This window comes from Leiobunum rupestre, chromosome 1 (assembly GCF_980474605.1).
Source record: "Leiobunum rupestre chromosome 1, qqLeiRupe1.1.hap1, whole genome shotgun sequence".
Classification (NCBI taxonomy): domain Eukaryota; kingdom Metazoa; phylum Arthropoda; class Arachnida; order Opiliones; family Sclerosomatidae; genus Leiobunum; species Leiobunum rupestre.
The window spans coordinates 64,136,597-64,163,240 of record NC_143384.1 but is presented as its reverse complement, the minus strand read 5'-3'; the positions used below and the strand labels follow the sequence as shown (position 1 = coordinate 64,163,240).

Below are 26,644 nucleotides of genomic sequence, written 5' to 3'. Positions count from 1 at the left end.
CCGCTTTTTTCCAGGTCACGAATTTCCCCCAACCACATCCGTCGAACGTTACTTAACTTCCCGTAAAAGGTTAAGCACCCGAACTGGGGCTCGAACCCAGGACCGTTAGGTTAAGAGCCTAACGCTCTACCGACTGAGCTACACGGGCGACCCTTAGCGGGCAAAATCGTAACGTCATAACATTCAATAAAACCGACAACGAAATTGAAAAATTTCAGTTTTCTTCAAACAGGCTTCCCTCTTAAACTGTGGCTTCAACAGAGGCTCTTTAGGTTAAAACCCTCAAGCTTTACCGACTAAGCTATCCTGGCTCTTTCAGCGCTCATCTTCTTGCTTCAACAGAGGCTCTTTAGGTTAAAACCCTCAAGCTTTACCGACTAAGCTATCCTGGCTCTTCCAGCGCTCATCTTCTTGAAAATTGTGGATGATTTCTTTTTATTCATTTTCTTCTGTTAATATATTAAAAGCCCTTTTAATTCATATGTTAAAAAAGGAACGTCATTATGATTGAAAGTTTCCACCTTGGCAACTGGCGCTGACTAGGAATTGAGGCGTCCATTAGTTATCCAGCGTCTTGGAAGCATAAATTAGAGGATTTTATGAGGGTGGAGACTCTGACGATCATCGGGCTGTGGAGATATAACTACCGCGTGAATTTTGCCGTCAGTATGGGGCACTTGGAGAGCCCAAACTGAACAAGGTTTTATAACGACATAAGAACTGGCTAAGGTCTTAATGCAGCAAACAAAATTTCCCGTAGGAAACCTTCATTGGTTGGTCTTTAAGTGCAGTTTTGATTATCAGACCACCCAAGAAAGTCAGGTTCGATTCCTTTTTTTGGAAACATGAAAAACAGTTTCTATGCAATAGAAAAAATTAAAAGATTTTTTTACAACATTTTTTATTTAAATTCCATTATGGGCAACGAGTTACAACGAAAAGGACTCTGACTATATGTCATTTTGAACAACGCCTGGCGAACAGACGTAAGTAGTTCAATATTTGGATTTGGAAATAAATAACTTCCGCTTTTTTCCAGGTCACGAATTTCCCCCAACCACATCCGTCGAACGTTATTTAACTTCCCGTAAAAGGTTAAGCACCCGAACTGGGGCTCGAACCCAGGACCGTTAGGTTAAGAGCCTAACGCTCTACCGACTGAGCTACACGGGCGACCCTTAGCGGGCAAAATCGTAACGTCATAACATTCAATAAAACCGACAACGAAATTGAAAAATTTCAGTTTTCTTCAAACAGGCTTCCCTCTTAAACTGTGGCTTGAACAGAGGCTCTTTAGGTTAAAACCCTCAAGCTTTACCGACTAAGCTATCCTGGCTCTTTCAGCGCTCATCTTCTTGCTTCAACAGAGGCTCTTTAGGTTAAAACCCTCAAGCTTTACCGACTAAGCTATCCTGGCTCTTCCAGCGCTCATCTTCTTGAAAATTGTGGATGATTTCTTTTTATTCATTTTCTTCTGTTAATTATTAAAAGCCCTTTTAATTCATATGTTAAAAAAGGAACGTCATTATGATTGAAAGTTTCCACCTTGGCAACTGGCGCTGACTAGGAATTGAGGCGTCCATTAGTTATCCAGCGTCTTGGAAGCATAAATTAGAGGATTTTATGAGGGTTGAGACTCTGACGATCATCGGGCTGTGGAGATATAACTACCGCGTGAATTTTGCCGTCAGTATGGGGCACTTGGAGAGCCCAAACTGAACAAGGTTTTATAACGACATAAGAACTGGCTAAGGTCTTAATGCAGCAAACAAAATTTCCCGTAGGAAACCTTCATTGGTTGGTCTTTAAGTGCAGTTTTGATTATCAGACCACCCAAGAAAGTCAGGTTCGAATCCTTTTTTTGGAAACATGAAAAACAGTTTCTATGCAATAGAAAAAATTAAAAGATTTTTTTACAACATTTTTTATTTAAATTCCATTATGGGCAACGAGTTACAACGAAAAGGACTCTGACTATATGTCATTTTGAACAACGCCTGGCGAACAGACGTAAGTAGTTCAATATTTGGATTTGGAAATAAATAACTTCCGCTTTTTTCCAGGTCACGAATTTCCCCCAACCACATCCGTCGAACGTTATTTAACTTCCCGTAAAAGGTTAAGCACCCGAACTGGGGCTCGAACCCAGGACCGTTAGGTTAAGAGCCTAACGCTCTACCGACTGAGCTACACGGGCGACCCTTAGCGGGCAAAATCGTAACGTCATAACATTCAATAAAACCGACAACGAAATTGAAAAATTTCAGTTTTCTTCAAACAGGCTTCCCTCTTAAACTGTGGCTTGAACAGAGGCTCTTTAGGTTAAAACCCTCAAGCTTTACCGACTAAGCTATCCTGGCTCTTTCAGCGCTCATCTTCTTGCTTCAACAGAGGCTCTTTAGGTTAAAACCCTCAAGCTTTACCGACTAAGCTATCCTGGCTCTTCCAGCGCTCATCTTCTTGAAAATTGTGGATGATTTCTTTTTATTCATTTTCTTCTGTTAATTATTAAAAGCCCTTTTAATTCATATGTTAAAAAAGGAACGTCATTATGATTGAAAGTTTCCACCTTGGCAACTGGCGCTGACTAGGAATTGAGGCGTCCATTAGTTATCCAGCGTCTTGGAAGCATAAATTAGAGGATTTTATGAGGGTTGAGACTCTGACGATCATCGGGCTGTGGAGATATAACTACCGCGTGAATTTTGCCGTCAGTATGGGGCACTTGGAGAGCCCAAACTGAACAAGGTTTTATAACGACATAAGAACTGGCTAAGGTCTTAATGCAGCAAACAAAATTTCCCGTAGGAAACCTTCATTGGTTGGTCTTTAAGTGCAGTTTTGATTATCAGACCACCCAAGAAAGTCAGGTTCGATTCCTTTTTTTGGAAACATGAAAAACAGTTTCTATGCAATAGAAAAAATTAAAAGATTTTTTTACAACATTTTTTATTTAAATTCCATTATGGGCAACGAGTTACAACGAAAAGGACTCTGACTATATGTCATTTTGAACAACGCCTGGCGAACAGACGTAAGTAGTTCAATATTTGGATTTGGAAATAAATAACTTCCGCTTTTTTCCAGGTCACGAATTTCTCCCCAACCACTTCCGTCGAACGTTACTTAACTTCCCGTAAAAGGTTAAGCACCCGAACTGGGGCTCGAACCCAGGACCGTTAGGTTAAGAGCCTAACGCTCTACCGACTGAGCTACACGGGCGACCCTCAGCGGGCAAAATCGTAACGTCATAACATTCAATAAAACCGACAACGAAATTGAAAAATTTTAGTTTTCTTCAAACAGGCTTCCCTCTTAAACTGTGGCTTCAACAGAGGCTCTTTAGGTTAAAACCATCAAGCTTTACCGACTAAGCTATCCTGGCTCTTTCAGCGCTCATCTTCTTGCTTCAACAGAGGCTCTTTAGGTTAAAACCCTCAAGCTTTACCGACTAAGCTATCCTGGCTCTTCCAGCGCTCATCTTCTTGAAAATTGTGGATGATTTCTTTTTATTCATTTTCTTCTGTTAATATATTAAAAGCCCTTTTAATTCATATGTTAAAAAAGGAACGTCATTATGATTGAAAGTTTCCACCTTGGCAACTGGCGCTGACTAGGAATTGAGGCGTCCATTAGTTATCCAGCGTCTTGGAAGCATAAATTAGAGGATTTTATGAGGGTGGAGACACTGACGATCATCGGGCTGTGGAGATATAACTACCGCGTGAATTTTGCCGTCAGTATGGGGCACTTGGAGAGCCCAAACTGAACAAGGTTTTATAACGACATAAGAACTGGCTAAGGTCTTAATGCAGCAAACCAAATTTCCCGTAGGAAACCTTCATTGGTTGGTCTTTAAGTGCAGTTTTGATTATCAGACCACCCAAGAAAGTCAGGTTCGATTCCTTTTTTTGGAAACATGAAAAACAGTTTCTATGCAATAGAAAAAATTAAAAGATTTTTTTACAACATTTTTTATTTAAATTCCATTATGGGCAACGAGTTACAACGAAAAGGACTCTGACTATATGTCATTTTGAACAACGCCTGGCGAACAGACGTAAGTAGTTCAATATTTGGATTTGGAAATAAATAACTTCCGCTTTTTTCCAGGTCACGAATTTCTCCCCAACCACTTCCGTCGAACGTTACTTAATTTCCCGTAAAAGGTTAAGCACCCGAACTGGGGCTCGAACCCAGGACCGTTAGGTTAAGAGCCTAACGCTCTACCGACTGAGCTACACGGGCGACCCTCAGCGGGCAAAATCGTAACGTCATAACATTCAATAAAACCGACAACGAAATTGAAAAATTTTAGTTTTCTTCAAACAGGCTTCCCTCTTAAACTGTGGGTTCAACAGAGGCTCTTTAGGTTAAAACCATCAAGCTTTACCGACTAAGCTATCCTGGCTCTTTCAGCGCTCATCTTCTTGCTTCAACAGAGGCTCTTTAGGTTAAAACCCTCAAGCTTTACCGACTAAGCTATCCTGGCTCTTCCAGCGCTCATCTTCTTGAAAATTGTGGATGATTTCTTTTTATTCATTTTCTTCTGTTAATATATTAAAAGCCCTTTTAATTCATATGTTAAAAAAGGAACGTCATTATGATTGAAAGTTTCCACCTTGGCAACTGGCGCTGACTAGGAATTGAGGCGTCCATTAGTTATCCAGCGTCTTGGAAGCATAAATTAGAGGATTTTATGAGGGTGGAGACTCTGACGATCATCGGGCTGTGGAGATATAACTACCGCGTGAATTTTGCCGTCAGTATGGGGCACTTGGAGAGCCCAAACTGAACAAGGTTTTATAACGACATAAGAACTGGCTAAGGTCTTAATGCAGCAAACAAAATTTCCCGTAGGAAACCTTCATTGGTTGGTCTTTAAGTGCAGTTTTGATTATCAGACCACCCAAGAAAGTCAGGTTCGATTCCTTTTTTTGGAAACATGAAAAACAGTTTCTATGCAATAGAAAAAATTAAAATATTTTTTTACAACATTTTTTATTTAAATTCCATTATGGGCAACGAGTTACAACGAAAAGGACTCTGACTATATGTCATTTTGAACAACGCCTGGCGAACAGACGTAAGTAGTTCAATATTTGGATTTGGAAATAAATAACTTCCGCTTTTTTCCAGGTCACGAATTTCTCCCCAACCACTTCCGTCGAACGTTACTTAACTTCCCGTAAAAGGTTAAGCACCCGAACTGGGGCTCGAACCCAGGACCGTTAGGTTAAGAGCCTAACGCTCTACCGACTGAGCTACACGGGCGACCCTCAGCGGGCAAAATCGTAACGTCATAACATTCAATAAAACCGACAACGAAATTGAAAAATTTTAGTTTTCTTCAAACAGGCTTCCCTCTTAAACTGTGGCTTCAACAGAGGCTCTTTAGGTTAAAACCATCAAGCTTTACCGACTAAGCTATCCTGGCTCTTTCAGCGCTCATCTTCTTGCTTCAACAGAGGCTCTTTAGGTTAAAACCCTCAAGCTTTACCGACTAAGCTATCCTGGCTCTTCCAGCGCTCATCTTCTTGAAAATTGTGGATGATTTCTTTTTATTCATTTTCTTCTGTTAATATATTAAAAGCCCTTTTAATTCATATGTTAAAAAAGGAACGTCATTATGATTGAAAGTTTCCACCTTGGCAACTGGCGCTGACTAGGAATTGAGGCGTCCATTAGTTATCCAGCGTCTTGGAAGCATAAATTAGAGGATTTTATGAGGGTGGAGACACTGACGATCATCGGGCTGTGGAGATATAACTACCGCGTGAATTTTGCCGTCAGTATGGGGCACTTGGAGAGCCCAAACTGAACAAGGTTTTATAACGACATAAGAACTGGCTAAGGTCTTAATGCAGCAAACCAAATTTCCCGTAGGAAACCTTCATTGGTTGGTCTTTAAGTGCAGTTTTGATTATCAGACCACCCAAGAAAGTCAGGTTCGATTCCTTTTTTTGGAAACATGAAAAACAGTTTCTATGCAATAGAAAAAATTAAAAGATTTTTTTACAACATTTTTTATTTAAATTCCATTATGGGCAACGAGTTACAACGAAAAGGACTCTGACTATATGTCATTTTGAACAACGCCTGGCGAACAGACGTAAGTAGTTCAATATTTGGATTTGGAAATAAATAACTTCCGCTTTTTTCCAGGTCACGAATTTCTCCCCAACCACTTCCGTCGAACGTTACTTAACTTCCCGTAAAAGGTTAAGCACCCGAACTGGGGCTCGAACCCAGGACCGTTAGGTTAAGAGCCTAACGCTCTACCGACTGAGCTACACGGGCGACCCTCAGCGGGCAAAATCGTAACGTCATAACATTCAATAAAACCGACAACGAAATTGAAAAATTTTAGTTTTCTTCAAACAGGCTTCCCTCTTAAACTGTGGCTTCAACAGAGGCTCTTTAGGTTAAAACCATCAAGCTTTACCGACTAAGCTATCCTGGCTCTTTCAGCGCTCATCTTCTTGCTTCAACAGAGGCTCTTTAGGTTAAAACCCTCAAGCTTTACCGACTAAGCTATCCTGGCTCTTCCAGCGCTCATCTTCTTGAAAATTGTGGATGATTTCTTTTTATTCATTTTCTTCTGTTAATATATTAAAAGCCCTTTTAATTCATATGTTAAAAAAGGAACGTCATTATGATTGAAAGTTTCCACCTTGGCAACTGGCGCTGACTAGGAATTGAGGCGTCCATTAGTTATCCAGCGTCTTGGAAGCATAAATTAGAGGATTTTATGAGGGTGGAGACTCTGACGATCATCGGGCTGTGGAGATATAACTACCGCGTGAATTTTGCCGTCAGTATGGGGCACTTGGAGAGCCCAAACTGAACAAGGTTTTATAACGACATAAGAACTGGCTAAGGTCTTAATGCAGCAAACAAAATTTCCCGTAGGAAACCTTCATTGGTTGGTCTTTAAGTGCAGTTTTGATTATCAGACCACCCAAGAAAGTCAGGTTCGATTCCTTTTTTTGGAAACATGAAAAACAGTTTCTATGCAATAGAAAAAATTAAAAGATTTTTTTACAACATTTTTTATTTAAATTCCATTATGGGCAACGAGTTACAACGAAAAGGACTCTGACTATATGTCATTTTGAACAACGCCTGGCGAACAGACGTAAGTAGTTCAATATTTGGATTTGGAAATAAATAACTTCCGCTTTTTTCCAGTTCACGAATTTCCCCCAACCACATCCGTCGAACGTTACTTAACTTCTCGTAAAAGGTTAAGCACCCGAACTGGGGCTCGAACTCAGGACCGTTAGGTTAAGAGCCTAACGCTCTACCGACTGAGCTACACGGGCGACCCTCAGCGGGCAAAATCGTTACGTCATAACATTCAATAAAACCGACAACGAAATTGAAAAATTTTAGTTTTCTTCAAACAGGCTTCCCTCTTAAACTGTGGCTTCAACAGAGGCTCTTTAGGTTAAAACCCTCAAGCTTTACCGACTAAGCTATCCTGGCTCTTTCAGCGCTCATCTTCTTGCTTCAACAGAGGCTCTTTAGGTTAAAACCCTCAAGCTTTACCGACTAAGCTATCCTGGCTCTTCCAGCGCTCATCTTCTTGAAAATTGTGGATGATTTCTTTTTATTCATTTTCTTCTGTTAATATATTAAAAGCCCTTTTAATTCATATGTTAAAAAAGGAACGTCATTATGATTGAAAGTTTCCACCTTGGCAACTGGCGCTGACTAGGAATTGAGGCGTCCATTAGTTATCCAGCGTCTTGGAAGCATAAATTAGAGGATTTTATGAGGGTGGAGACTCTGACGATCATCGGGCTGTGGAGATATAACTACCGCGTGAATTTTGCCGTCAGTATGGGGCACTTGGAGAGCCCAAACTGAACAAGGTTTTATAACGACATAAGAACTGGCTAAGGTCTTAATGCAGCAAACAAAATTTCCCGTAGGAAACCTTCATTGGTTGGTCTTTAAGTGCAGTTTTGATTATCAGACCACCCAAGAAAGTCAGGTTCGATTCCTTTTTTTGGAAACATGAAAAACAGTTTCTATGCAATAGAAAAAATTAAAAGATTTTTTTACAACATTTTTTATTTAAATTCCATTATGGGCAACGAGTTACAACGAAAAGGACTCTGACTATATGTCATTTTGAACAACGCCTGGCGAACAGACGTAAGTAGTTCAATATTTGGATTTGGAAATAAATAACTTCCGCTTTTTTCCAGGTCACGAATTTCCCCCAACCACATCCGTCGAACGTTATTTAACTTCCCGTAAAAGGTTAAGCACCCGAACTGGGGCTCGAACCCAGGACCGTTAGGTTAAGAGCCTAACGCTCTACCGACTGAGCTACACGGGCGACCCTTAGCGGGCAAAATCGTAACGTCATAACATTCAATAAAACCGACAACGAAATTGAAAAATTTCAGTTTTCTTCAAACAGGCTTCCCTCTTAAACTGTGGCTTCAACAGAGGCTCTTTAGGTTAAAACCCTCAAGCTTTACCGACTAAGCTATCCTGGCTCTTTCAGCGCTCATCTTCTTGCTTCAACAGAGGCTCTTTAGGTTAAAACCCTCAAGCTTTACCGACTAAGCTATCCTGGCTTTTCCAGCGCTCATCTTCTTGAAAATTGTGGATGATTTCTTTTTATTCATTTTCTTCTGTTAATATATTAAAAGCCCTTTTAATTCATATGTTTAAAAAGGAACGTCATTATGATTGAAAGTTTCCACCTTGGCAACTGGCGCTGACTAGGAATTGAGGCGTCCATTAGTTATCCAGCGTCTTGGAAGCATAAATTAGAGGATTTTATGAGGGTTGAGACTCTGACGATCATCGGGCTGTGGAGATATAACTACCGCGTGAATTTTGCCGTCAGTATGGGGCACTTGGAGAGCCCAAACTGAACAAGGTTTTATAACGACATAAGAACTGGCTAAGGTCTTAATGCAGCAAACAAAATTTCCCGTAGGAAACCTTCATTGGTTGGTCTTTAAGTGCAGTTTTGATTATCAGACCACCCAAGAAAGTCAGGTTCGAATCCTTTTTTTGGAAACATGAAAAACAGTTTCTATGCAATAGAAAAAATTAAAAGATTTTTTTACAACATTTTTTATTTAAATTCCATTATGGGCAACGAGTTACAACGAAAAGGACTCTGACTATATGTCATTTTGAACAACGCCTGGCGAACAGACGTAAGTAGTTCAATATTTGGATTTGGAAATAAATAACTTCCGCTTTTTTCCAGTTCACGAATTTCTCCCCAACCACATCCGTCGAACGTTACTTAACTTCCCGTAAAAGGTTAAGCTACCGAACTGGGGCTCGAACCCAGGACCGTTAGGTTAAGAGCCTAACGCTCTACCGACTGAACTACACGGGCGACCCTCAGCGGGCAAAATCGTAACGTCATAACATTCAATAAAACCGACAACGAAATTGAAAAATTTTAGTTTTCTTCAAACAGGCTTCCCTCTTAAACTGTGGCTTCAACAGAGGCTCTTTAGGTTAAAACCCTCAAGCTTTACCGACTAAGCTATCCTGGCTCTTTCAGCGCTCATCTTCATGCTTCAACAGAGGCTCTTTAGGTTAAAACCCTCAAGCTTTACCGACTAAGCTATCCTGGCTCTTCCAGCGCTCATCTTCTTGAAAATTGTGGATGATTTCTTTTTATTCATTTTCTTCTGTTAATATATTAAAAGCCCTTTTAATTCATATGTTAAAAAAGGAACGTCATTATGATTGAAAGTTTCCACCTTGGCAACTGGCGCTGACTAGGAATTGAGGCGTCCATTAGTTATCCAGCGTCTTGGAAGCATAAATTAGAGGATTTTATGAGGGTGGAGACTCTGACGATCATCGGGCTGTGGAGATATAACTACCGCGTGAATTTTGCCGTCAGTATGGGGCACTTGGAGAGCCCAAACTGAACAAGGTTTTATAACGACATAAGAACTGGCTAAGGTCTTAATGCAGCAAACCAAATTTCCCGTAGGAAACCTTCATTGGTTGGTCTTTAAGTGCAGTTTTGATTATCAGACCACCCAAGAAAGTCAGGTTCGATTCCTTTTTTTGGAAACATGAAAAACAGTTTCTATGCAATAGAAAAAATTAAAAGATTTTTTTACAACATTTTTTATTTAAATTCCATTATGGGCAACGAGTTACAACGAAAAGGACTCTGACTATATGTCATTTTGAACAACGCCTGGCGAACAGACGTAAGTAGTTCAATATTTGGATTTGGAAATAAATAACTTCCGCTTTTTTCCAGGTCACGAATTTCTCCCCAACCACTTCCGTCGAACGTTACTTAACTTCCCGTAAAAGGTTAAGCACCCGAACTGGGGCTCGAACCCAGGACCGTTAGGTTAAGAGCCTAACGCTCTACCGACTGAGCTACACGGGCGACCCTCAGCGGGCAAAATCGTAACGTCATAACATTCAATAAAACCGACAACGAAATTGAAAAATTTTAGTTTTCTTCAAACAGGCTTCCCTCTTAAACTGTGGCTTCAACAGAGGCTCTTTAGGTTAAAACCATCAAGCTTTACCGACTAAGCTATCCTGGCTCTTTCAGCGCTCATCTTCTTGCTTCAACAGAGGCTCTTTAGGTTAAAACCCTCAAGCTTTACCGACTAAGCTATCCTGGCTCTTCCAGCGCTCATCTTCTTGAAAATTGTGGATGATTTCTTTTTATTCATTTTCTTCTGTTAATATATTAAAAGCCCTTTTAATTCATATGTTAAAAAAGGAACGTCATTATGATTGAAAGTTTCCACCTTGGCAACTGGCGCTGACTAGGAATTGAGGCGTCCATTAGTTATCCAGCGTCTTGGAAGCATAAATTAGAGGATTTTATGAGGGTGGAGACACTGACGATCATCGGGCTGTGGAGATATAACTACCGCGTGAATTTTGCCGTCAGTATGGGGCACTTGGAGAGCCCAAACTGAACAAGGTTTTATAACGACATAAGAACTGGCTAAGGTCTTAATGCAGCAAACAAAATTTCCCGTAGGAAACCTTCATTGGTTGGTCTTTAAGTGCAGTTTTGATTATCAGACCACCCAAGAAAGTCAGGTTCGAATCCTTTTTTTGGAAACATGAAAAACAGTTTCTATGCAATAGAAAAAATTAAAAGATTTTTTTACAACATTTTTTATTTAAATTCCATTATGGGCAACGAGTTACAACGAAAAGGACTCTGACTATATGTCATTTTGAACAACGCCTGGCGAACAGACGTAAGTAGTTCAATATTTGGATTTGGAAATAAATAACTTCCGCTTTTTTCCAGTTCACGAATTTCTCCCCAACCACATCCGTCGAACGTTACTTAACTTCCCGTAAAAGGTTAAGCTACCGAACTGGGGCTCGAACCCAGGACCGTTAGGTTAAGAGCCTAACGCTCTACCGACTGAACTACACGGGCGACCCTCAGCGGGCAAAATCGTAACGTCATAACATTCAATAAAACCGACAACGAAATTGAAAAAATTTAGTTTTCTTCAAACAGGCTTCCCTCTTAAACTGTGGCTTCAACAGAGGCTCTTTAGGTTAAAACCCTCAAGCTTTACCGACTAAGCTATCCTGGCTCTTTCAGCGCTCATCTTCATGCTTCAACAGAGGCTCTTTAGGTTAAAACCCTCAAGCTTTACCGACTAAGCTATCCTGGCTCTTCCAGCGCTCATCTTCTTGAAAATTGTGGATGATTTCTTTTTATTCATTTTCTTCTGTTAATATATTAAAAGCCCTTTTAATTCATATGTTAAAAAAGGAACGTCATTATGATTGAAAGTTTCCACCTTGGCAACTGGCGCTGACTAGGAATTGAGGCGTCCATTAGTTATCCAGCGTCTTGGAAGCATAAATTAGAGGATTTTATGAGGGTGGAGACTCTGACGATCATCGGGCTGTGGAGATATAACTACCGCGTGAATTTTGCCGTCAGTATGGGGCACTTGGAGAGCCCAAACTGAACAAGGTTTTATAACGACATAAGAACTGGCTAAGGTCTTAATGCAGCAAACCAAATTTCCCGTAGGAAACCTTCATTGGTTGGTCTTTAAGTGCAGTTTTGATTATCAGACCACCCAAGAAAGTCAGGTTCGATTCCTTTTTTTGGAAACATGAAAAACAGTTTCTATGCAATAGAAAAAATTAAAAGATTTTTTTACAACATTTTTTATTTAAATTCCATTATGGGCAACGAGTTACAACGAAAAGGACTCTGACTATATGTCATTTTGAACAACGCCTGGCGAACAGACGTAAGTAGTTCAATATTTGGATTTGGAAATAAATAACTTCCGCTTTTTTCCAGGTCACGAATTTCTCCCCAACCACTTCCGTCGAACGTTACTTAACTTCCCGTAAAAGGTTAAGCACCCGAACTGGGGCTCGAACCCAGGACCGTTAGGTTAAGAGCCTAACGCTCTACCGACTGAGCTACACGGGCGACCCTCAGCGGGCAAAATCGTAACGTCATAACATTCAATAAAACCGACAACGAAATTGAAAAATTTTAGTTTTCTTCAAACAGGCTTCCCTCTTAAACTGTGGCTTCAACAGAGGCTCTTTAGGTTAAAACCATCAAGCTTTACCGACTAAGCTATCCTGGCTCTTTCAGCGCTCATCTTCTTGCTTCAACAGAGGCTCTTTAGGTTAAAACCCTCAAGCTTTACCGACTAAGCTATCCTGGCTCTTCCAGCGCTCATCTTCTTGAAAATTGTGGATGATTTCTTTTTATTCATTTTCTTCTGTTAATATATTAAAAGCCCTTTTAATTCATATGTTAAAAAAGGAACGTCATTATGATTGAAAGTTTCCACCTTGGCAACTGGCGCTGACTAGGAATTGAGGCGTCCATTAGTTATCCAGCGTCTTGGAAGCATAAATTAGAGGATTTTATGAGGGTGGAGACACTGACGATCATCGGGCTGTGGAGATATAACTACCGCGTGAATTTTGCCGTCAGTATGGGGCACTTGGAGAGCCCAAACTGAACAAGGTTTTATAACGACATAAGAACTGGCTAAGGTCTTAATGCAGCAAACCAAATTTCCCGTAGGAAACCTTCATTGGTTGGTCTTTAAGTGCAGTTTTGATTATCAGACCACCCAAGAAAGTCAGGTTCGATTCCTTTTTTTGGAAACATGAAAAACAGTTTCTATGCAATAGAAAAAATTAAAAGATTTTTTTACAACATTTTTTATTTAAATTCCATTATGGGCAACGAGTTACAACGAAAAGGACTCTGACTATATGTCATTTTGAACAACGCCTGGCGAACAGACGTAAGTAGTTCAATATTTGGATTTGGAAATAAATAACTTCCGCTTTTTTCCAGGTCACGAATTTCTCCCCAACCACTTCCGTCGAACGTTACTTAACTTCCCGTAAAAGGTTAAGCACCCGAACTGGGGCTCGAACCCAGGACCGTTAGGTTAAGAGCCTAACGCTCTACCGACTGAGCTACACGGGCGACCCTCAGCGGGCAAAATCGTAACGTCATAACATTCAATAAAACCGACAACGAAATTGAAAAATTTTAGTTTTCTTCAAACAGGCTTCCCTCTTAAACTGTGGCTTCAACAGAGGCTCTTTAGGTTAAAACCATCAAGCTTTACCGACTAAGCTATCCTGGCTCTTTCAGCGCTCATCTTCTTGCTTCAACAGAGGCTCTTTAGGTTAAAACCCTCGAGCTTTACCGACTAAGCTATCCTGGCTCTTCCAGCGCTCATCTTCTTGAAAATTGTGGATGATTTCTTTTTATTCATTTTCTTCTGTTAATATATTAAAAGCCCTTTTAATTCATATGTTAAAAAAGGAACGTCATTATGATTGAAAGTTTCCACCTTGGCAACTGGCGCTGACTAGGAATTGAGGCGTCCATTAGTTATCCAGCGTCTTGGAAGCATAAATTAGAGGATTTTATGAGGGTGGAGACACTGACGATCATCGGGCTGTGGAGATATAACTACCGCGTGAATTTTGCCGTCAGTATGGGGCACTTGGAGAGCCCAAACTGAACAAGGTTTTATAACGACATAAGAACTGGCTAAGGTCTTAATGCAGCAAACAAAATTTCCCGTAGGAAACCTTCATTGGTTGGTCTTTAAGTGCAGTTTTGATTATCAGACCACCCAAGAAAGTCAGGTTCGATTCCTTTTTTTGGAAACATGAAAAACAGTTTCTATGCAATAGAAAAAATTAAAAGATTTTTTTACAACATTTTTTATTTAAATTCCATTATGGGCAACGAGTTACAACGAAAAGGACTCTGACTATATGTCATTTTGAACAACGCCTGGCGAACAGACGTAAGTAGTTCAATATTTGGATTTGGAAATAAATAACTTCCGCTTTTTTCAAGGTCACAAATTTCTCCCCAACCACATCCGTCTAACGTTTCTTAACTTCCCGCAAAAGGTTAAGCACCCGAACTGGGGCTCGAACCCAGGACCGTTAGGTTAAGAGCCTAACGCTCTACCGACTGAGCTAAACGGGCGACCCTCAGCGGGCAAAATCGTAACGTCATAACATTCAATAAAACCGACAACGAAATTTAAAAATTTTAGTTTTCTTCAAACAGGCTTCCTTCTTAAACTGTGGCTTCAACAGAGGCTCTTTAGGTTAAAACCCTCAAGCTTTACCGACTAAGCTATCCTGGCTCTTTCAGCGCTCATCTTCTTGCTTCAACAGAGGCTCTTTAGGTTAAAACCCTCAAGCTTTACCGACTAAGCTATCCTGGCTCTTTCAGCGCTCATCTTCTTGAAAATTGCGGATAATTTATTTTTATTCATTTTCTTCTGTTAATATATTAAAAGCCCTTTTTATTCATATGTTAAAAAAGGAACGTCATTATGATTGAAAGTTTCCACTGGCGCTGACTATGAATTGAGGCGTCCATTAGTTATCCAGCGTCTTGGAAGCATAAATTAGAGGATTTTATGAGGGTGGAGACTCTAACGATCATCGGGCTGTGGAGATATAACTACCGCGTGAATTTTGCCGTCAGTATGGGGCACTTGGAGAGCCCAAACTGAACAAGGTTTTATAACGACATAAGAACTGGCTAAGGTCTTAATGCAGCAAACAAAATTTCCCGTAGGAAACCTTCATTGGTTGGTCTTTAAGTGCAGTTTTGATTATCAGACCACCCAAGAAAGTCAGGTTCGATTCCTTTTTTTGGAAACATGAAAAACAGTTTCTATGCAATAGAAAAAATTAAAAGATTTTTTTACAACATTTTTTATTTAAATTCCATTATGGGCAACGAGTTACAACGAAAAGGACTCTGACTATATGTCATTTTGAACAACGCCTGGCGAACAGACGTAAGTAGTTCAATATTTGGATTTGGAAATAAATAACTTCCGCTTTTTTCCAGGTCACGAATTTCTCCCCAACCACATCAGTCGAACGTTACTTAACTTCCCGTAAAAGGTTAAGCACCCGAACTGGGGCTCGAACCCAGGACCGTTAGGTTAAGAGCCTAACGCTCTACCACTGAGCTACACGGGCGACCCTCAGCGGGCAAAATCGTAACGTCATAACATTCAATAAAACCGACAACGAAATTGAAAAATTTTAGTTTTCTTCAAACAGGCTTTCCTCTTAAACTGTGGCTTCAACAGAGGCTCTTTAGGTTAAAACCCTCAAGCTTTACCGACTAAGCTATCCTGGCTCTTTCAGCGCTCATCTTCTTGCTTCAACAGAGGCTCTTTAGGTTAAAACCCTCAAGCTTTACCGACTAAGCTATCCTGGCTCTTCCAGCGCTCATCTTCTTGAAAATTGTGGATGATTTCGTTTTATTCATTTTCTTCTGTTAATATATCAAAAGCCCTTTTAATTCATATGTTAAAAAAGGAACGTCATTATGATTGAAAATTTCCACCTTGGCAACTGGCGCTGACTAGGAATTGAGGCGTCCATTAGTTATCCAGCGTTTTGGAAGCATAAATTAGAGGATTTTATGAGGGTGGAGACTCTGACGATCATCGGGCTGTGGAGATATAACTACCGCGTGAATTTTGCCGTCAGTATGGGGCACTTGGAGAGCCCAAACTGAACAAGGTTTTATAACGACATAAGAACTGGCTAAGGTCTTAATGCAGCAAACAAAATTTCCCGTAGGAAACCTTCATTGGTTGGTCTTTAAGTGCAGTTTTGATTATCAGACCACCCAAGAAAGTCAGGTTCGAATCCTTTTTTTGGAAACATGAAAAACAGTTTCTATGCAATAGAAAAAATTAAAAGATTTTTTTACAACATTTTTTATTTAAATTCCATTATGGGCAACGAGTTACAACGAAAAGGACTCTGACTATATGTCATTTTGAACAACGCCTGGCGAACAGACGTAAGTAGTTCAATATTTGGATTTGGAAATAAATAACTTCCGCTTTTTTCCAGTTAACGAATTTCTCCCCAACCACATCCGTCGAACGTTACTTAACTTCCCGTAAAAGGTTAAGCACCCGAACTGGGGCTCGAACCCAGGACCGTTAGGTTAAGAGCCTAACGCTCTACCGACTGAGCTACACGGGCGACCCTCAGCGGGCAAAATCGTAACGTCATAACATTCAATAAAACCGACAACGAAATTGAAAAATTTTAGTTTTCTTCAAACAGGCTTCCCTCTTAAACTGTGGCTTCAACAGAGGCTCTTTAGGTTAAAACCCTCAAGCTTTACCGACTAAGCTATCCTGGCTCTTTCAGCGCTCATCTTCTTGCTTCAACAGAGGCTCTTTAGGTTAAAACCCTCAAGCTTTACCGACTAAGCTATCCTGGCTCTTCCAGCGCTCATCTTCTTGAAAATTGTGGATGATTTCTTTTTATTCATTTTCTTCTGTTAATATATTAAAAGCCCTTTTAATTCATATGTTAAAAAAGGAACGTCATTATGATTGAAAGTTTCCACCTTGGCAACTGGCGCTGACTAGGAATTGAGGCGTCCATTAGTTATCCAGCGTCTTGGAAGCATAAATTAGAGGATTTTATGAGGGTGGAGACTCTGACGATCATCGGGCTGTGGAGATATAACTACCGCGTGAATTTTGCCGTCAGTATGGGGCACTTGGAGAGCCCAAACTGAACAAGGTTTTATAACGACATAAGAACTGGCTAAGGTCTTAATGCAGCAAACAAAATTTCCCGTAGGAAACCTTCATTGGTTGGTCTTTAAGTGCAGTTTTGATTATCAGACCACCCAAGAAAGTCAGGTTCGATTCCTTTTTTTGGAAACATGAAAAACAGTTTCTATGCAATAGAAAAAATTAAAAGATTTTTTTACAACATTTTTTATTTAAATTCCATTATGGGCAACGAGTTACAACGAAAAGGACTCTGACTATATGTCATTTTGAACAACGCCTGGCGAACAGACGTAAGTAGTTCAATATTTGGATTTGGAAATAAATAACTTCTGCTTTTTTCCAGGTCACGAATTTCTCCCCAACCACATCCGTCGAACGTTACTTAACTTCCCGTAAAAGGTTAAGCACCCGAACTGGGGCTCGAACCCAGGACCGTTAGGTTAAGAGCCTAACGCTCTACCGACTGAGCTACACGGGCGACCCTCAGCGGGCAAAATCGTAACGTCATAACATTCAATAAAACCGACAACGAAATTGAAAAATTTTAGTTTTCTTCAAACAGGCTTCCCTCTTAAACTGTGGCTTCAACAGAGGCTCTTTAGGTTAAAACCCTCAAGCTTTACCGACTAAGCTATCCTGGCTCTTTCAGCGCTCATCTTATTGCTTCAACAGAGGCTCTTTAGGTTAAAACCCTCAAGCTTTACCGACTAAGCTATCCTGGCTCTTCCAGCGCTCATCTTCTTGAAAATTGTGGATGATTTCTTTTTATTCATTTTCTTCTGTTAATATATTAAAAGCCCTTTGAATTCATATGTTAAAAAAGGAACATCATTATGATTGAAAGTTTCCACCTTGGCAACTGGCGCTGACTAGGAATTGAGGCGTCCATTAGTTATCCAGCGTCTTGGAAACATAAATTAGAGGATTTTATGAGGGTGGAGACTCTGACGATCATCGGGCTGTGGAGATATAACTACCGCGTGAATTTTGCCGTCAGTATGGGGCACTTGGAGAGCCCAAACTGAACAAGGTTTTATAACGACATAAGAACTGGCTAAGGTCTTAATGCAGCAAACAAAATTTCCCGTAGGAAACCTTCATTGGTTGGTCTTTAAGTGCAGTTTTGATTATCAGACCACCCAAGAAAGTCAGGTTCGATTCCTTTTTTTGGAAACATGAAAAACAGTTTCTATGCAATAGAAAAAATTAAAAGATTTTTTTACAACATTTTTTATTTAAATTCCATTATGGGCAACGAGTTACAACGAAAAGGACTCTGACTATATGTCATTTTGAACAACGCCTGGCGAACAGACGTAAGTAGTTCAATATTTGGATTTGGAAATAAATAACTTCCGCTTTTTTCCAGGTCACGAATTTCCCCCAACCACATCCGTCGAACGTTACTTAACTTCCCGTAAAAGGTTAAGCATCCGAACTGGGGCTCGAACCCAGGACCGTTAGGTTAAGAGCCTAATGCTCTACCGAGTGAGCTACACGGGCGACCCTTAGCGGGCAAAATCGTAACGTCATAACATTTAATAAAACCGACAACGAAATTGAAAAATTTTAGTTTTCTTCAAACAGGCTTCCCTCTTAAACTGTGGCTTCAACAGAGGCTCTTTAGGTTAAAACCCTCAAGCTTTACCGACTAAGCTATCCTGGCTCTTTCAGCGCTCATCTTCTTGCTTCAACAGAGGCTCTTAAGGTTAAAACCCTCAAGCTTTACCGACTAAGCTATCCTGGCTCTTCCAGCGCTCATCTTCTTGAAAATTGTGGATGATTTCTTTTTATTCATTTTCTTCTGTTAATATATTAAAAGCCCTTTTAATTCATATGTTAAAAAAGGAACGTCATTATGATTGAAAGTTTCCACCTTGGCAACTGGCGCTGACTATAAATTGAGGCGTCCATTAGTTATCCAGCGTCTTGGAAGCATAAATTAGAGGATTTTATGAGGGTGGAGACTCTGACGATCATCGGGCTGTGGAGATATAACTACCGCGTGAAGTTTGCCGTCAGTATGGGGCACTCGGAGAGCCCAAACTGAACAAGGTTTTATAACGACATAAGAACTGGCTAAGGTCTTAATGCAGCAAACAAAATTTCCCGTAGGAAACCTTCATTGGTTGGTCTTTAAGTGCAGTTTTGATTATCAGACCACCCAAGAAAGTCAGGTTCGAATCCTTTTTTTGGAAACATGAAAAACAGTTTCTATGCAATAGAAAAAATTAAAAGATTTTTTTACAACATTTTTTATTTAAATTCCATTATGGGCAACGAGTTACAACGAAAAGGACTCTGACTATATGTCATTTTGAACAACGCCTGGCGAACAGACGTAAGTAGTTCAATATTTGGATTTGGAAATAAATAACTTCCGCTTTTTTCCAGTTCACGAATTTCTCCCCAACCACATCCGTCGAACGTTACTTAACTTCCCGTAAAAGGTTAAGCTACCGAACTGGGGCTCGAACCCAGGACCGTTAGGTTAAGAGCCTAACGCTCTACCGACTGAACTACACGGGCGACCCTCAGCGGGCAAAATCGTAACGTCATAACATTCAATAAAACCGACAACGAAATTGAAAAATTTTAGTTTTCTTCAAACAGGCTTCCCTCTTAAACTGTATCTTTAACAGAGGCTCTTTAGGTTAAAACCCTCAAGCTTTACCGACTAAGCTATCCTGGCTCTTTCAGCGCTCATCTTCTTGCTTCAACAGAGGCTCTTTAGGTTAAAACCCTCAAGCTTTACCGACTAAGCTATCCTGGCTCTTCCAGCGCTCATCTTCTTGAAAATTGTGGATGATTTCTTTTTATTCATTTTCTTCTGTTAATATATTAAAAGCCCTTTTAATTCATATGTTAAAAAAGGAACGTCATTATGATTGAAAGTTTCCACCTTGGCAACTGGCGCTGACTAGGAATTGAGGCGTCCATTAGTTATCCAGCGTCTTGGAAGCATAAATTAGAGGATTTTATGAGGGTGGAGACTCTGACGATCATCGGGCTGTGGAGATATAACTACCGCGTGAATTTTGCCGTCAGTATGGGGCACTTGGAGAGCCCAAACTGAACAAGGTTTTATAACGACATAAGAACTGGCTAAGGTCTTAATGCAGCAAACAAAATTTCCCGTAGGAAACCTTCATTGGTTGGTCTTTAAGTGCAGTTTTGATTATCAGACCACCCAAGAAAGTCAGGTTCGATTCCTTTTTTTGGAAACATGAAAAACAGTTTCTATGCAATAGAAAAAATTAAAAGATTTTTTTACAACATTTTTTATTTAAATTCCATTATGGGCAACGAGTTACAACGAAAAGGACTCTGACTATATGTCATTTTGAACAACGCCTGGCGAACAGACGTAAGTAGTTCAATATTTGGATTTGGAAATAAATAACTTCCGCTTTTTTCCAGGTCACGAATTTCTCCCCAACCACATCAGTCGAACGTTACTTAACTTCCCGTAAAAGGTTAAGCACCCGAACTGGGGCTCGAACCCAGGACCGTTAGGTTAAGAGCCTAACGCTCTACCACTGAGCTACACGGGCGACCCTCAGCGGGCAAAATCGTAACGTCATAACATTCAATAAAACCGACAACGAAATTGAAAAATTTTAGTTTTCTTCAAACAGGCTTTCCTCTTAAACTGTGGCTTCAACAGAGGCTCTTTAGGTTAAAACCCTCAAGCTTTACCGACTAAGCTATCCTGGCTCTTTCAGCGCTCATCTTCTTGCTTCAACAGAGGCTCTTTAGGTTAAAACCCTCAAGCTTTACCGACTAAGCTATCCTGGCTCTTCCAGCGCTCATCTTCTTGAAAATTGTGGATGATTTCGTTTTATTCATTTTCTTCTGTTAATATATCAAAAGCCCCTTTAATTCATATGTTAAAAAAGGAACGTCATTATGATTGAAAATTTCCACCTTGGCAACTGGCGCTGACTAGGAATTGAGGCGTCCATTAGTTATCCAGCGTTTTGGAAGCATAAATTAGAGGATTTTATGAGGGTGGAGACTCTGACGATCATCGGGCTGTGGAGATATAACTACCGCGTGAATTTTGCCGTCAGTATGGGGCACTTGGAGAGCCCAAACTGAACAAGGTTTTATAACGACATAAGAACTGGCTAAGGTCTTAATGCAGCAAACAAAATTTCCCGTAGGAAACCTTCATTGGTTGGTCTTTAAGTGCAGTTTTGATTATCAGACCACCCAAGAAAGTCAGGTTCGAATCCTTTTTTTGGAAACATGAAAAACAGTTTCTATGCAATAGAAAAAATTAAAAGATTTTTTTACAACATTTTTTATTTAAATTCCATTATGGGCAACGAGTTACAACGAAAAGGACTCTGACTATATGTCATTTTGAACAACGCCTGGCGAACAGACGTAAGTAGTTCAATATTTGGATTTGGAAATAAATAACTTCCGCTTTTTTCCAGGTCACGAATTTCCCCCAACCACATCCGTCGAACGTTACTTAACTTCCCGTAAAAGGTTAAGCATCCGAACTGGGGCTCGAACCCAGGACCGTTAGGTTAAGAGCCTAATGCTCTACCGAGTGAGCTACACGGGCGACCCTTAGCGGGCAAAATCGTAACGTCATAACATTCAATAAAACCGACAACGAAATTGAAAAATTTTAGTTTTCTTCAAACAGGCTTCCCTCTTAAACTGTGGCTTCAACAGAGGCTCTTTAGGTTAAAACCCTCAAGCTTTACCGACTAAGCTATCCTGGCTCTTTCAGCGCTCATCTTCTTGCTTCAACAGAGGCTCTTAAGGTTAAAACCCTCAAGCTTTACCGACTAAGCTATCCTGGCTCTTCCAGCGCTCATCTTCTTGAAAATTGTGGATGATTTCTTTTTATTCATTTTCTTCTGTTAATATATTAAAAGCCCTTTTAATTCATATGTTAAAAAAGGAACGTCATTATGATTGAAAGTTTCCACCTTGGCAACTGGCGCTGACTATAAATTGAGGCGTCCATTAGTTATCCAGCGTCTTGGAAGCATAAATTAGAGGATTTTATGAGGGTGGAGACTCTGACGATCATCGGGCTGTGGAGATATAACTACCGCGTGAAGTTTGCCGTCAGTATGGGGCACTCGGAGAGCCCAAACTGAACCAGGTTTTATAACGACATAAGAACTGGCTAAGGTCTTAATGCAGCACACAAAATTTCCCGTGGGAAACCGTCATTGGTTGGTCTTTAAGTGCAGTTTTGATTATCAGACCACCCAAGAAAGTCAGGTTCGATTCCTTTTTTTGGAAACATGAAAAACAGTTTCTATGCAATAGAAAAAATTAAAAGATTTTTTTACAACATTTTTTATTTAAATTCCATTATGGGCAACGAGTTACAACGAAAAGGACTCTGACTATATGTCATTTTGAACAACGCCTGGCGAACAGACGTAAGTAGTTCAATATTTGGATTTGGAAATAAATAACTTCCGCTTTTTTCCAGGTCACGAATTTCTCCCCAACCACATCCGTCGAACGTTACTTAACTTCCCGTAAAAGGTTAAGCACCCGAACTGGGGCTCGAACCCAGGACCGTTAGGTTAAGAGCCTAACGCTCTACCGACTGAGCTACACGGGCGACCCTCAGCGGGCAAAATCGTAACGTCATAACATTCAATAAAACCGACAACGAAATTGAAAAATTTTAGTTTTCTTCAAACAGGCTTCCCTCTTAAACTGTGGCTTCAACAGAGGCTCTTTAGTTTAAAACCCTCAAGCTTTACCGACTAAGCTATCCTGGCTCTTTCAGCGCTCATCTTCTTGCTTCAACAGAGGCTCTTTAGGTTAAAACCCTCAAGCTTTACCGACTAAGCTATCCTGGCTCTTCCAGCGCTCATCTTCTTGAAAATTGTGGATGATTTCTTTTTATTCATTTTCTTCTGTTAATATATTAAAAGACCTTTTAATTCATATGTTAAAAAAGGAACATCATTATGATTGAAAGTTTCCACCTTGGCAACTGGCGCTGACTAGGAATTGAGGCGTCCATTAGTTATCCAGCGTCTTGGAAGCATAAATTAGAGGATTTTATGAGGGTGGAGGCTCTGACGATCATCGGGCTGTGGAGATATAACTACCGCGTGAATTTTGCCGTCAGTATGGGGCACTTGGAGAGCGCAAACTGAACAAGGTTTTATAACGACATAAGAACTGGCTAAGGTCTTAATGCAGCAAACAAAATTTCCCGTAGGAAACCTTCATTGGTTGGTCTTTAAGTGCAGTTTTGATTATCAGACCACCCAAGAAAGTCAGGTTCGATTCCTTTTTTTGGAAACATGAAAAACAGTTTCTATGCAATAGAAAAAATTAAAAGATTTTTTTACAACATTTTTTATTTAAATTCCATTATGGGCAACGAGTTACAACGAAAAGGACTCTGACTATATGTCATTTTGAACAACGCCTGGCGAACAGACGTAAGTAGTTCAATATTTGGATTTGGAAATAAATAACTTCCGCTTTTTTCCAGGTCACGAATTTCCCCCAACCACATCCGTCGAACGTTACTTAACTTCCCGTAAAAGGTTAAGCACCCGAACTGGGGCTCGAACCCAGGACCGTTAGGTTAAGAGCCTAACGCTTTTTTTTTTTTTTTTTTTTTTTTTATTCAACCATCAAGAAAACTATACATATTCGTCATATACAACAATGCCATACATCAAAAGTCAATAGAGAAATAAATACTTTTAGAATTGTTACTACTTAACACATAACAGATAAAATGTTAGGGTAATAATTTAAGAAAATTGTTTAAAACCTTTACAAGATCAATTTTAGAGGGATGTTTCAAGTATACCAGGGTGAGAAGTCTAATTTCGCGCCGTATGTTGGCCAGAAATAGTTGAGAGCACCACACACTAGGTTTGTTTAGTTCCTGCTCAAAAACTATTTTACATCGATACTTCCAAAGTTCATGCTTAATTACACTAATTAATAGAAAAAGGCAATGCCAAAAGTCGTTACACTGTCCCAATTTCCGATCAACGCGGTGATAAATAATAAGTTCGTAATGTTCGCTACCGAATTGAAAGCCTGGTTGTTGCAAATAGACAGACAACATTGTGAATACTTGGTGCCAGGTGTTTCGCGTTACCGAGCAAGACAGGAACAAATGTGCAACCGTTTCGGGGGCATTGTCACATAATGGACAACGATCCGTTGTCACAAGACCAGCTTTGAAAAGTCGACTCTTCACTGCGAGAGCTTGATGAATAATTTTTAAATTGGTAGAGGATAAAGTGGCTCCAAGGGTAGTGTTGGCCAAAGTTTTAAACTTCACTCGAGGGAGGGGACCCCCAAAGAAAGACCGCCACCGTTCTTCGCCGGAAGATTCAGGGAATGTGCCCGCAAAACGATCGAAGGCAATAGATTTTAAACTTTGCGGCGTATTTAAAATTTCACTAGCGTTACGGCGGATTTCGAGGTAAGGAATTGACCGATCCGACGACGAGAGCACCGGAGGCGCTGAAACATGAAAGAGAACAGCCCAGTCAGCTGGCAGTGCAGACCGGATCAAGGTGTACAATTCGAAAAGTCGATCGAGAGGTAATTCGCTATAAGGGAGTTCGATCTGGCACTGTTCAATCAAGGCATGAGGTCGTATAAAACCGTGGATGACTTCGTAATGGATGTCGCGCAGTGTTTTGAAGCCAGCCTGAGCCATAATACGGGATTCTTTGTGATAGCGCTGTGGTAAAGAAATTCGAGGATTCAGAAACAGTGGTTCGGAAAGTGGATCTGACCGAGGCATCACGGTAGAGCCTATAGTCGTAAGATGCGAGTGCCAACTTGTGAGGAGTTCGACGTACCGAGGCGGCATACGCCCAAGCAGAGCCCGATTAAATGGCGGACGGAAAGTTTCTTCTTGTCTTGTCAACCCACTGCCGTATTCCAACAGTAAGTTGTTGTGTATGGATTCGTCATGAACGGGTAACTCACGCAGGATGAGTGTTTGGCACTCTTGGATACGCATAAAGTGTAGTTTCTGGACGACATCCACTAAGCCAAAACCGCCGACTACCTTTGGTCTGATCAGCGTTGAATAAGCGAGAGCGTGATAGCCAGAACCCCAAATAAAATCCAGAAAAGCAGCTTTTATTTGGGCAGCAAGTTTATTCGACAAAGGCAATACACGAGTGAGGTGCCAAAGCTTGGAAGTGGCCAGACAATTTATTATTATTATTTTCCCGAAGAGTGAAAGCGGGCGCCGTTTCCACGCGCGCAAGACAGCCATAATACGTAAAATAGCCGGTTCCCAGTTGAGAGAGTCAGAGAGAGCGTGGTTCGAAGTAAGTACTACCCCTAAGACCTTTAATGGCTCCTTGGATACCATAATTCCTTCAATCCGTTTGTCTGGTCGGTTTGTCCAAGACCCGAGCCATTGCCCGCTACTTTTGTCCAGATTTATAACCGCCCCAGAAGCGCTGCCGTAGTCATGATAAATCGATACCACGACGCGTACCGAAGTTTCAGCCGCTAAAGACAAAGTGTTGTCGTCTACATGTTGAAAGAGTACCGGGGAGTCGCTGTTGCAAATACGCAGACGCGGGATACTCGAAGACTGCGATAACGCGAGGCAAAGTGGCTCGGTCGAAAAAGTGTATAATAAAGGGCTTAAAGGACAGCCCTGACGGACAGATCTTCCAAGACGAAAAAAGTTCGTCAAAAAACCATTGACCATGATCGTTGTACGACCACCCACCAGGAGTAGTTGAATCCATCGGAGAAAATGGGGACCGAACCCGAAAGCTTGCAGTACCCGGAATAGAAATGACCAGTTCACGAAATCGTACGCTTTCCGTAAGTCCATTTTAAGAAAAGTCCCGGCTGTCTGTGGAGTGCCAGATACGAGGCAACGTCGCCAAGGTATCGTGTCGTGCCCGCGACATCACGGCCACGAATAGCTCCAGTTTGGCAGGGCGAAATGACTGTAGGCGCCACCAATGCCATGCGAGTAGCCAAGACTTTACCAATAACTTTACGGTCGACGTTGAGCAACGTGATGGGACGCCAATTAGACAATAACGTTAAGTCGCCGTCTTTCGGTAAAAGAATGATCATGCCTTGAGTCATAGAGAGAGGCATTTGTCCCGTGGCAAACATGACTTCAACAAGCCTTACGAAATCCTTGGCTATCAACGGGAGTACGAAACGCCAAAAATGGACTGTGAAGCCATCGAGACCTGGGCTACGGCCTATTGCCATAGCGTTCAAAGATTTGTGGATGTCTTCCCAAGAAACGGGACTTTCGCAAGCGGCAGACAAATCCGGTGGTAACTTTCCGGCAACAAAGGAGGCAAAACGTGCAGCTTGAGAGTCATCACTGTCCGACGCGCGATACATGTTTTCATAATAAGAAAATATTTCCTGACGAACGGAAGCGCCATCGTGAATTGATGAGCCGTCTGCTAAAGTCAAGTTTTTAATTGACCGCCGGGTTTGCCGATGTTTTTCGAGACTCAAGAAATAGCCCGAAGGTTGCTCCCCCAAATCACGCCACTCGGTATTGGAGCGAATTACAG

The 26,644-nt window shown here is 40.8% G+C and overlaps 23 non-coding genes across 23 annotated transcripts; all 23 read right to left on the bottom strand.

Annotated features, from left to right (window-relative positions):
- Positions 1–75: 75 nt before the first annotated feature.
- Positions 76–148, bottom strand: TRNAK-CUU (transfer RNA lysine (anticodon CUU)). Its single transcript has one exon. It is a non-coding gene; the product is annotated as a tRNA-Lys (tRNA).
- A 952-nt stretch (positions 149–1,100) lies between these two features.
- On the bottom strand, positions 1,101–1,173 carry TRNAK-CUU (transfer RNA lysine (anticodon CUU)). The gene has a single exon. It is a non-coding gene; the product is annotated as a tRNA-Lys (tRNA).
- Positions 1,174–2,124: 951 nt separating this feature from the next.
- TRNAK-CUU (transfer RNA lysine (anticodon CUU)) lies at positions 2,125–2,197 on the bottom strand. The gene has a single exon. It is a non-coding gene; the product is annotated as a tRNA-Lys (tRNA).
- Positions 2,198–3,149: 952 nt separating this feature from the next.
- Positions 3,150–3,222, bottom strand: TRNAK-CUU (transfer RNA lysine (anticodon CUU)). The gene has a single exon. It is a non-coding gene; the product is annotated as a tRNA-Lys (tRNA).
- Positions 3,223–4,175: 953 nt separating this feature from the next.
- Positions 4,176–4,248, bottom strand: TRNAK-CUU (transfer RNA lysine (anticodon CUU)). The gene has a single exon. It is a non-coding gene; the product is annotated as a tRNA-Lys (tRNA).
- Positions 4,249–5,201: 953 nt separating this feature from the next.
- Positions 5,202–5,274, bottom strand: TRNAK-CUU (transfer RNA lysine (anticodon CUU)). Its single transcript has one exon. It is a non-coding gene; the product is annotated as a tRNA-Lys (tRNA).
- A 953-nt stretch (positions 5,275–6,227) lies between these two features.
- TRNAK-CUU (transfer RNA lysine (anticodon CUU)) lies at positions 6,228–6,300 on the bottom strand. The gene has a single exon. It is a non-coding gene; the product is annotated as a tRNA-Lys (tRNA).
- Positions 6,301–7,252: 952 nt separating this feature from the next.
- On the bottom strand, positions 7,253–7,325 carry TRNAK-CUU (transfer RNA lysine (anticodon CUU)). The gene has a single exon. It is a non-coding gene; the product is annotated as a tRNA-Lys (tRNA).
- A 952-nt stretch (positions 7,326–8,277) lies between these two features.
- Positions 8,278–8,350, bottom strand: TRNAK-CUU (transfer RNA lysine (anticodon CUU)). Its single transcript has one exon. It is a non-coding gene; the product is annotated as a tRNA-Lys (tRNA).
- Positions 8,351–9,301: 951 nt separating this feature from the next.
- On the bottom strand, positions 9,302–9,376 carry TRNAK-CUU (transfer RNA lysine (anticodon CUU)). The gene has a single exon. It is a non-coding gene; the product is annotated as a tRNA-Lys (tRNA).
- A 953-nt stretch (positions 9,377–10,329) lies between these two features.
- On the bottom strand, positions 10,330–10,402 carry TRNAK-CUU (transfer RNA lysine (anticodon CUU)). The gene has a single exon. It is a non-coding gene; the product is annotated as a tRNA-Lys (tRNA).
- Positions 10,403–11,353: 951 nt separating this feature from the next.
- Positions 11,354–11,428, bottom strand: TRNAK-CUU (transfer RNA lysine (anticodon CUU)). The gene has a single exon. It is a non-coding gene; the product is annotated as a tRNA-Lys (tRNA).
- A 953-nt stretch (positions 11,429–12,381) lies between these two features.
- TRNAK-CUU (transfer RNA lysine (anticodon CUU)) lies at positions 12,382–12,454 on the bottom strand. Its single transcript has one exon. It is a non-coding gene; the product is annotated as a tRNA-Lys (tRNA).
- Positions 12,455–13,407: 953 nt separating this feature from the next.
- TRNAK-CUU (transfer RNA lysine (anticodon CUU)) lies at positions 13,408–13,480 on the bottom strand. The gene has a single exon. It is a non-coding gene; the product is annotated as a tRNA-Lys (tRNA).
- A 953-nt stretch (positions 13,481–14,433) lies between these two features.
- Positions 14,434–14,506, bottom strand: TRNAK-CUU (transfer RNA lysine (anticodon CUU)). The gene has a single exon. It is a non-coding gene; the product is annotated as a tRNA-Lys (tRNA).
- Positions 14,507–15,450: 944 nt separating this feature from the next.
- Positions 15,451–15,522, bottom strand: TRNAK-CUU (transfer RNA lysine (anticodon CUU)). The gene has a single exon. It is a non-coding gene; the product is annotated as a tRNA-Lys (tRNA).
- A 953-nt stretch (positions 15,523–16,475) lies between these two features.
- On the bottom strand, positions 16,476–16,548 carry TRNAK-CUU (transfer RNA lysine (anticodon CUU)). Its single transcript has one exon. It is a non-coding gene; the product is annotated as a tRNA-Lys (tRNA).
- Positions 16,549–17,501: 953 nt separating this feature from the next.
- On the bottom strand, positions 17,502–17,574 carry TRNAK-CUU (transfer RNA lysine (anticodon CUU)). Its single transcript has one exon. It is a non-coding gene; the product is annotated as a tRNA-Lys (tRNA).
- Positions 17,575–18,526: 952 nt separating this feature from the next.
- Positions 18,527–18,599, bottom strand: TRNAK-CUU (transfer RNA lysine (anticodon CUU)). Its single transcript has one exon. It is a non-coding gene; the product is annotated as a tRNA-Lys (tRNA).
- Positions 18,600–19,550: 951 nt separating this feature from the next.
- On the bottom strand, positions 19,551–19,625 carry TRNAK-CUU (transfer RNA lysine (anticodon CUU)). Its single transcript has one exon. It is a non-coding gene; the product is annotated as a tRNA-Lys (tRNA).
- A 953-nt stretch (positions 19,626–20,578) lies between these two features.
- Positions 20,579–20,650, bottom strand: TRNAK-CUU (transfer RNA lysine (anticodon CUU)). Its single transcript has one exon. It is a non-coding gene; the product is annotated as a tRNA-Lys (tRNA).
- A 952-nt stretch (positions 20,651–21,602) lies between these two features.
- Positions 21,603–21,675, bottom strand: TRNAK-CUU (transfer RNA lysine (anticodon CUU)). Its single transcript has one exon. It is a non-coding gene; the product is annotated as a tRNA-Lys (tRNA).
- A 953-nt stretch (positions 21,676–22,628) lies between these two features.
- On the bottom strand, positions 22,629–22,701 carry TRNAK-CUU (transfer RNA lysine (anticodon CUU)). The gene has a single exon. It is a non-coding gene; the product is annotated as a tRNA-Lys (tRNA).
- Positions 22,702–26,644: the final 3,943 nt, after the last annotated feature.